Raw genomic sequence first — 9,852 nt, forward strand, 5'->3', positions numbered from 1 at the left:
CACATATTCTACCAACTGAGCCAGCTAGAAGCCCCTCACCACTTAAATTTTTAAGATGATTTCAAACCAGGCAATAGCAATTTTATTCTCAAATGATCATATGATGCCAAATGTTAGCTCTGATAGGAATTTACATTTGAAGAGGCTAGTGAACTGATAGGTTCTTTATAAAAAATGACTGTCAAACAGGATTTGTTGGATAATTTTCTATGGAGGTGAGAGTACAGCAAATTGTTTTCAGTTTGAGTTTAACTTACTTGGGTAATTTTGAGATACTTTGGGATATTTTCATTGTGTGCTTGTGTATGCTGGGGTAGTATATAGATAGCATTGAAATCACTGCTGTTTAATTTTGTTAAAAACTTATATATTTATATTAAAGTGTAAGGCTCAAATATTCCTTGGATCCATGACTTCCCTTGGCTGTACTCTGTATTTAATCATTTGGCAACCCCTTTCCCCATGTAGTCTGCCAAGGACAGACACCAAATGTAGGAGTGAAAGGTCGTTGAAGATTAGTGAGTTTGACACCAAAATTTTACAGATAAGACTAAGATCCAAAGATGCCACAGGAATTACACAAGGCCAAGCAGCAGTTATTAGGAGTTATTAGGAGAGACTAAACAAGAATTCAAGTTCCCATAACACTTAGTTTGCTGTCATTACTATGTCCCCAAATTTGCATGGGGCCACTCACAATGTGGACCAAAGTTTCCCTTGAATGCTTGCCCATTGCTCAGAGACCCATTCAGCTGGAAGCATCATAGACAGGTGCCCACAGCACAGTGCTGAGCATTCAGGCACCTGTGTCAGAACTGGTCTCAGACCCAACAGCATGTGAGCCCTTTTTTTCCATCTGGGCCTAAATTTCCCCTTCTGAAAAAAAGTGGTTGGGAGGGGAGGAGAAGAGGAAAGTTAGAACAAAAGATTCCTAAGGTCTCATTCATACCTAATTGTGGATAAGTGCTAAACAAAAACTTGGGTTACTCCTGTAGAAATTTGTTTTATGAAAATAATGATGTGGTTGTCTTATATTTTAATCTCTGCAGATATTCGGGATGCCTGGGTGACTGAGTCAGTTAAGCATCTGACTCTTAGTGTTGGCTCAGATGATGATCTCACAGTTTGTGGGATTGAGCCCCATGTCAGGCTCTGTGCTCACAGCATGGAGCCTGCTTGGGATTCTCGCTCTCCTCTCTCTCTCTCTCTCTCTCTCTCTCTCCGTCCCTCCTTTTCTTGCTCTCTATCAAAATAAATAAAATTAAAAAAATAAATCTTTGCAGATATTCAAGGAGATTCCTAAGAATTACAATTTATCATCTAAGTAGATTATGTTCTTGTTTCTGAAAGAGAAACACTTATTGGACTTTAATAACATCAGATTAGGATCACCAAAGATACATCCTGCTTTCAAAGTAAACACATTTCCACCCAGATTTTAGTGACCTCCAGGACTAAGAGAGAAGGAACTGGCTTTGAATTAATTATGTCTATTTTCCCACATGGAGAAAAATGATAGAAAGAATTATGTGCCCAGGCCCTTCAAGAAGCAGATACTAAAATGTGATTAAATATGCAAAAATGTTATTAGGTGACACGCATGTGAGAGAAAATAGGGAGGGAGCCAGAAAGATTTGGGAGAACAATCAGACTATGATGTCAGTTTGACTACAACTAAAGGATGAGGGAAGGAAAGTTGGGTAAAAGCATCCTAGACTGCCAGGCAGTCCAAGAGAGGTTCTGCAAGGACATCAGGAGTGCTTGAACCAACCTTGGCCATCAGAACAGTCCTTTCTCCAGAAACAGACTTGCCTTAGTCTTATGTGTGCAGGACAAGAGGATAGAGTATGGAAATCCATTCAGAGCTTGCACCCTTGATTTATTAGGTTCTCTTTATTAAAGTCTTTGAGAAACATTCTCAAGGCCTCCATAAATTTCTATTCCTTTGACTTTTTAATATCTCAGGAAGTGTCAGCTCTGGGTCCCAGTTATTATTTTACTGGTCTTCTCTATAGGTGCACCCTAAAAAGAATATGAATTCTAATTCCATAATTCCCACTTAACCTTCTAGAATTAACTTTTTCCATATGTAATGTTGACTTTATTCATTGGTCTATTTTTTTTTATTACTCTAAAACATGACTGAAAGAACTTTGTAGAAAAATGTATAAGAATGGGTGAGGCTACAGAAATTGTCACAAATATATTCTCACTTATTTGGTGAGTTAGAAGGGAGTAAGTATTAAGACAATATTTTCCTTCATGTCTTGAGAGCTGGGCCTGGCCTGATATTTGCTCACAGCCCCAAATTCTAGGAGCCACCAAGGGTGTAAGATAGAGAAGACTCGTGGGAGTGGTTGGAAAGAACACTGTCCGTACTTCCAGAACAGTTCACATGTCCACATTTGTGCCCGGCCCTCCCAAGTGTCAGTTTCAGTTCTCTTCATACTAGAAACATTGTCGAAAGGGTGTTAGAGCCTCTTGTCTAAACCTCTACTATGGGGCACCTGGGTGGCTCAGTCGGTTGAGCGTCCGGCTTTGGCTCAGGTCACGGTCTCATGGTTTGTGAGTTCGAGCCCCGCGTTGCGCTCTGTGCTGACAGCTCAGAGCCTGGAACCTGTTTCAGATTCTGTGTCTCCCTCTCTCTCTGCTCCTCCCCTGCTCATGCTCTGTCTCTCTCTCTCAAAAATAAATAAACATTAAAATTAAAAAAAAATAAATAAATAAATAAATAAAATAAACCTCTACTATTCTTGTGCCATACCCCTTCTGCTCTGGGATGGACTTTCCCTTATTTTGGAGAACTTCCTGCTAATTTCAGGAAATGTCCATGCTCTCATGCAGTTAGTTATGTTCAAATTTGAAATCTAGAATCCTCCTCTGTATTTAAAGAAAGTTGCTTCCTCCAGTTGTTCTCTGTTAAATGCCTGGTGCCAGTTTTTTGTCACTAGAGAAATGTGTTGCAAATGGATATAAGCCAATTTGGTCATGCAGACTCTCTTAGGTTCTTTTGTAGCAACAACAACAACAACAACAACAACAACAACAAATATAGTAGTCACTAAGAAGTTGGAAGTGGTCATGGATTAGCAATCCTCAGTGGCTGGAAACAGAACGAATTTGGAATCAAGCCTTAAGTTCCATACGTATGGTATAGCCTGTATACCTCATTGGATTCCTATACTCTCTGTTCATGCATGAATAGGGAGTATATTAAAAATATTTTGGTCGGTCTGCCCAATTGCATACCCTTAATTTTACCAGTAAGAGCCAGTTTCCTAACATCCAGACATACTAACTAGCCATTAATTTTGTAGATACAACTCATTTTGAAATTCATTTCATCACCCAAGCTTCTAGTATCCATTGAGTGATAGATAAGAGAAGTGCATGTAGTTGTTGCCTTTAGAGCATAGCTTTCTGATTCAATGCTAGCTGACCCTCGAGGCCAGCTGCATTCATGTTTGGAGTACCAGCTGAAGCTGGACTACAGACACATGATATCATACCACCCATGCTGAAGTATCCCAAGGATATTCACAGACATTGTATTCAGATGATTTCTCTTTCTCTTTATGGGACCCTAGGGCTCTTCTTTCTGTCAGCACCTCTGCCTGCTGCAGGGATATGAGTTGGCCTTAATATACTCAAGCTGTTGACAAGGAATGCTTTCCCTCCCTGGCCTCTCTGTCTCCCCCCACCTCATTCTCCTCCCAGCACCACTCTGAGCAAAGCCAGTTAATTTGGCTTTGAGGCCTTGGCCCTTGCTCTTCTCTCTTCTTGGGAGTGCTTTTCTCTTGGCTCCTTGCATACCTAGCTCCTTTAGTTCTCAACATGAATGCCACCTCAACAGATCAACCTTTCCAGTGTACCCCATCTAATTCAGCTGACCCTTCTCCTGTTACCTGTTATGACATCACCCGGAGTGTTTCCTGTATATTGTCTTTCATATGTTTTAATTTTTTTGTTGTATATTGTCTTGTTACTAGTTTGTTGTTTTGTTCCATATCCATTGTCTTGTTTTGTTTTAAGGGCCAAGAGGCCAGGCACTGCCTTGTTTACCACTGTTGCCTTGGTGACTAGAGTAGCACTTGCACATAGTAGATGTTCATTAAATGTTTGCTGAAGGAACATATATGGTGTCACCAGCACTGGGCATGAGATATGGACTGTATGATCTTTCTCAGGTAACAGTGTTAAACACTTGTCTTACTGGAGTCAGGGTTCTCCTATCCATTTCAGGTCCCAAAGTCATCTTTGGGGACTTCAAAAAACAAATACTCCTTTACATATCACTAGACATTTCATCCTTCAGTCCTAACAAACTCCCTCCCTTCCTGCCTGCTAGAGTAGGATTGCACAGCCTATCATGCTGGATAGGTCTTGCTCCACCATTCATCTTAAGTTTTTGTGCCAGTTACAGACTACTGACTCTGAGCTTCAAATTCATCCTTTTTTGCCTGCTCTGTGAAAATGGATCATGGCTCCACAAATACTTTTCCTTTTTCCTTTGTCAGTTGGCCAAGTGTTAAGCTTTGTTAATAGAGGACAGTGGAGAGACATTGCAGGGGGAAAGGCTTTTGCATCCTGGTTCCTGGTTTGCTATGCACAGATTCACTAGAGCCAAGTAATCTTGTAGAATGTCTACTTTCCAAAGGCTGTAGACAGGAGGCACTGGATAAATATTATAGTAGAATAGCCCTGGGGCGCCTGGGTGGCGCAGTCGGTTGGGCGTCCGACTTCAGCCAGGTCACGATCTCGCGGTCCGTGAGTTCGAGCCCCGCGTCAGGCTCTGGGCTGATGGCTCGGAGCCTGGAGCCTGTTTCCGATTCTGTGTCTCCCTCTCTCTGCCCCTCCCCCGTTCATGCTCTGTCTCTCTCTGTCCCAAAAATAAATAAACGTTGAAAAAAAAAAAAAATTTATAGTAGAATAGCCCTAAGTTCCTAAACTTAAATCCTATCACAAGAATTCAGGACCCAATAGAACTGTCATGTTAGGGAGACCTTATGACAAATTATTTGTTGACAAAGTTTCTTCTAACTTGTCAAAATATATTGACATTTTGGCAGAGAATGTGTGCTCCTGGTTTTTCTAAAAAATTGTTCAATTTGTAAATAGCTCAGTTCATTAAAAGGTATCTGTTAAGAGCCCCTATGCCAGAAGTCTTCCATTGGACAATTACAAAAGAAAATGAGATAAATCAGAGCTAAAGCCCTTCAACAAAAGTAGAACAATTATAAGTAACGTAGCAAGTGCAAAGGGACACATTGCATCCAGGAACAGATGAATGGATAAACAAAATGTGGTATAAACATGTGATGAAATATTTTTCATCCTTAAAATGCATTTTTTAATTTTTTTATTTTTGAGAGACAGCACATGAGCAGGGGACAGAGAGAGAATCTTAAGCAGCATCCACACTCAGCATGGACCCTGCCATGGGGCTTGATCCTACAACCCTAAGATCATGACCTGAGCTGAAATCAAGAGTTGGATGCTTAACCCTCTGAGCCACCCAGGTGCCCCTATTATTCATCCTTAAAAAGGAATGAATGAACTTGAGGACATTGTGCTAAGTGAAATAAGCCAGACACAAAAGGATCTGTATGATTCCACTTATGTCAGGTATCTAGAGTAGTCAAATTCAGAGAGACAAAAAGTAGAATGATGGTTGTCAGAGGCTGAGAGGAGGAAAGAGTGGGAAATTATTGTTAAATGGGTACAGAGTTCAGTTGGGAAAGATGAAAACGTTCTGGAGATGAATAGGGTTGATGGTTGAAAAACACTGTGAATATATGTTTAATGTTCATTTATTTATTTTGAGAGAGAGAGGGAAGGGGGGAGAGGGAGAGACACACATAGAGAGAGCGAGCATGGGGGAGGGGCAGAGAGAGTGGGGGACAGAGGATCTGAAGCCAGCTGTGTGCTGACAGCAAAAACCCAATGCCAGGCTCCAACTCACAAACCGTGAGATCATGATCCGAGTCGAAGTCAGGTACTTAATCAACTGAACCACCCAAGCGCCCCAACACTGTGAATATACTTAATGCCACTGAATTAATACACTTAAAAATGATTACAATAGTAAACTTTATGTTATATATGTTTTAATGCAATAAATAAATTAAAAAGTGACATATTCCAAAGTGAATACATAAATGAGCATCTTGCCCTGACCCCTTCCACTTCCAACAACCCACATACACCCCACCCTGCCTGAATCTTGTAGATCTTGTGCACATCATCCTTTCTGCTCTGAAACACACACACACACACACACACACACACACACACACAACTCCATCATTCCAGAATTGTGCTATTTTACCAAATAGGCAGATTACCCACATGCTTTAAGGCGGTGTTGCCCGATAGCAATAGAACATGAGCCACATTGTAGTTTTAAATCTTTAGAAGCCACATTAAAAAGGAAAAAGAAAAAAGTAAATTTAATGTTATCCTATTTAATCCAACAAATCCAAACAATTATCACTTCAATGTGTAATCAATATAGAAAAATTTTCTATATTTAACTTTCTTTTATTGATCATACTAAGTCTAAGGCGTTCAACACCTCCTTCCCATCTCATTTTGGACGAGGCATATGTCACTAGTGGCTACCGTACTGGGCAGTGCGGCTTTAAGGGCTCCAGAGAAGAATTTTTTTTAAGTAAAACATGTTTTAAAGAATTTAACACTTGGGGCGCCTGGGTGGCCCAGTCGGTTAAGCGTCCGACTTCTGTTCAGGTCATGCTCTCACAGTTCGTGGGTTCAAGCCCCATGTCGGGCTCTGGGCTGATAGGCCAGAGCCTGGAGCCTTCTTCAAAAATTCTGTGTCTCCCTCTCTCTCTGCCCCTCCCCTGGCTCTCACTTTGTCAGAGTCTCTCAAAAATAAATAAACATTAAAAAAATTTAAAAAAAAAGAATTTAACACTTGATTTTTCTACAAGGCAATATAGGAGTTATCATATGGAAGATTGTATCTCATTTTGTGATTTTTGACTTAGAATTAGAAATGGTGTGTGTTGATGACATGTTGTTTAATTAGCAGTGTCTTTTTTTCCACGTGGCACCTAATATAATGGCGCATGCTATAATTAGTGACATTCTAGATTCTAAGAAATATCAGTCTTACCCCTCAGAGATTCTGGTTCTTCCTCCATGAAAGGGGTAATAAAGGACCTATAGAACAAGGATGTTGGGAGGACTAAGTAAGATCATGTGTGTAAAATGTTTAGCAGCTTTTAGAGGCTGTGTGTGTTTCTTGTCTCACAGCCCCCTTCCATCTTCCATTTCTTTGACTTCTGCGTCTGGCTTCATATCTCCTCCAACTCTGACTCCTTCCATTCTTGTTCACTTGTAACAACCCTTGTGATTACATTGGGCCCACTCAGAAAATACAGGATAATCTCTCCATCTCAAGATCTTTAACTTTATCACATTTACAGGGTTTCCTATGAGGTATATATTACAGGCTCCAGAGATTAGGATGTGGATACCTTGGCAGGGCCATTCTTCTTCCTCCCACATCTGGAAAGGGGCAAGTTGTTGCTTTACCTGATCTCTATACTCTTTCCATGGAATAGAAAGGACCTAATATGCTAAAGAGACTTATCTTATCAAGGCAAAGGAGGTAAGAGCAAATGTAAACCCAAAGATTGGGAAATTTGCCAAAGCAGTTACAGATACGAAGAAAGGACAAGCAGAATGGGAGCTTTCGTATTGAAGTGAAACTCTCTTCTTACGTAGAAATGTCCCTGCCTCTCCTCATTTATTTACCCAATTTGGAAATAAGCACCCCCCCCCCCCCAATCTTTGCTCAAAGAGTCTGGAGGTTACTGTAAACACTTTTAGAGCTAGTTGTTCTCAGCCTTGGCTGTTTACTGGAATCATCTGTGGTGCGGAGTTGGGAGGAACCAGGGACATGTCAAAAACGTCAGTGCCCCTAAATGAAATCAATCTGGGATTAGGGCCCAGGCACCAAGATCTTCAAATATCCCCGGTGACTCTAATGTATTACTAAGACTGACACTCTCTGGTGTAAAGGAAATAACTGGATTCCTCTTCCACAGGCCCTCAAAATGTTCTTTCTCTTTTCACTTCCTTTACTAAATAATGTGTCACTTTGTTCTGAGTATTCCTGGGAATCACCGGCCTTGAATTTTAAATTTAGGAAGTTTAACCTAGGAGGGTGCTGGAGGAGGTCATCAAGAGGACTCGACCACTAATGACACATGTGCTGCACTGGGCAATGGGTGGCTCCTTGCTGCCCCGTCCTTGGAATGTGCTTTCCACCTGCTTTCCCTGAAGTAGAAGCTGCCTCAAGGACGTCACTTTGAAAGAGCCATGTGTTGTTGAGATCATCTGGATGTGGTATTTCACAGAACCTGCTTCAGGTCTCTATACAAACTTTTAAGATTCTGGTTAGCAGTCACCTATGGATCTGGAGTGACTTGACTCTTCAGTCTTTCCTTGCCCTCTGTGTATGAGGGTCAATTTGCAAACCAATAAAGGGCCCTCAGGATTATCTGGTACACTCTTCTTCTAATCCCCAGAAATCTAATCCATTGGAGGTACAAGTTTATTGAATCCATCTTGAACTTTCTTGTGTACCAAATGTAAGTGAATAATTAACAATGTCTCTTCAACAATCAGTAATCAAGGAAGCTGCTCTTAAGATTTTCTCTCCTGGGAGAATTTTCTTTCAATATTCAAAGGATTTGTGTAACTCTGTCCTCTCCCTGGGCAGTTTAGATTATGTAAAAGCCTGGGGGAGTTATGGGATTATCATTCCTCCCCTCCCTTCAGTTAGGAAGCTCTTCCTCCTGCATCTTCACGGATTGAAATGCCATCTCTCTGTTAGTGTTTATATCAAGTGACACCTCCCCCATTAGCTCCTTCCTGTCCTTGATGTAATCTTTTTTGAGCCTCCTTGGCACTCTGTATCCTCTTATTGGTAGTACCTTCATTCTTTACATTAGGGTTACTGAGCACTTTCTTTTTCCCTTGCTAATAGGTTATAAACTCTTTCAAAGTAGGAATTATATAATGAAATGCACAATTGTGTTGTGTTGTGCCTATTTTTCCTAGCACAGTAGCGCCGGCAGGAGGGACATTAAAATTTGGTGAATTGAAATTTTTTTCTCGTAAGGTTGGTCTACAGTAATCTTCCCAGTAAGGCAAGGAGAAGAGATAGGTTTCCCATTTCACAGGAAGTCACTGGTGCATTAGGCTCCAGGCTCATGTAGACTCATCAGTTTCCTAGATCAGAGATACTCACACCATGCCTGGAGAGGTGGGTGGACGTTTCAGCACCTACTCTCAGATTTACCTCTTATTTCCAGACTGCAACACTGAGTGTGACCTGTAGAAAGTTTAAACTGCCATGTGGTTTTGTTTAAAGTTGAGTGCCAGTGTAATTCTAGGTTAAACTGGCCTGGAAGGTAAGGAATCTCTTAGCCACCTACATTTGCAGCAGGAAAATTCTAGCAATATTTTCAATATGTGGAATGCGGGGAAAAAACCCACTATGAACATTTCAACTGAGCTTTACAGAAGAGCAACCTGCAGGGGACAGTGGCACCCCTGGGATGGGTTGGAGTCCCTCTAGGTCCAATTTTATAATGGTAACAGCTGTAACATGAGAGTGACATGGCTACATGTGAGAATTGAAGCTTTTACATAGGATTCTCAAGACCTCTTCAGGCAAAGCTGCTCTAATAATTACTTAAGTTTCCCTACTCCTCCCTCAATTCAACACCCTCACCCACCTGCAGGTGACTGTGGCCTTAATATTTCAGCAGCCCCCCAATAAAATCCAGTTCTCCCACCTTGTATTCATACGAAGGTATA

The sequence above is a fragment of the Neofelis nebulosa genome, chromosome 7 (assembly GCF_028018385.1).
Source record: "Neofelis nebulosa isolate mNeoNeb1 chromosome 7, mNeoNeb1.pri, whole genome shotgun sequence".
In the NCBI taxonomy this organism is placed as follows: domain Eukaryota; kingdom Metazoa; phylum Chordata; class Mammalia; order Carnivora; family Felidae; genus Neofelis; species Neofelis nebulosa.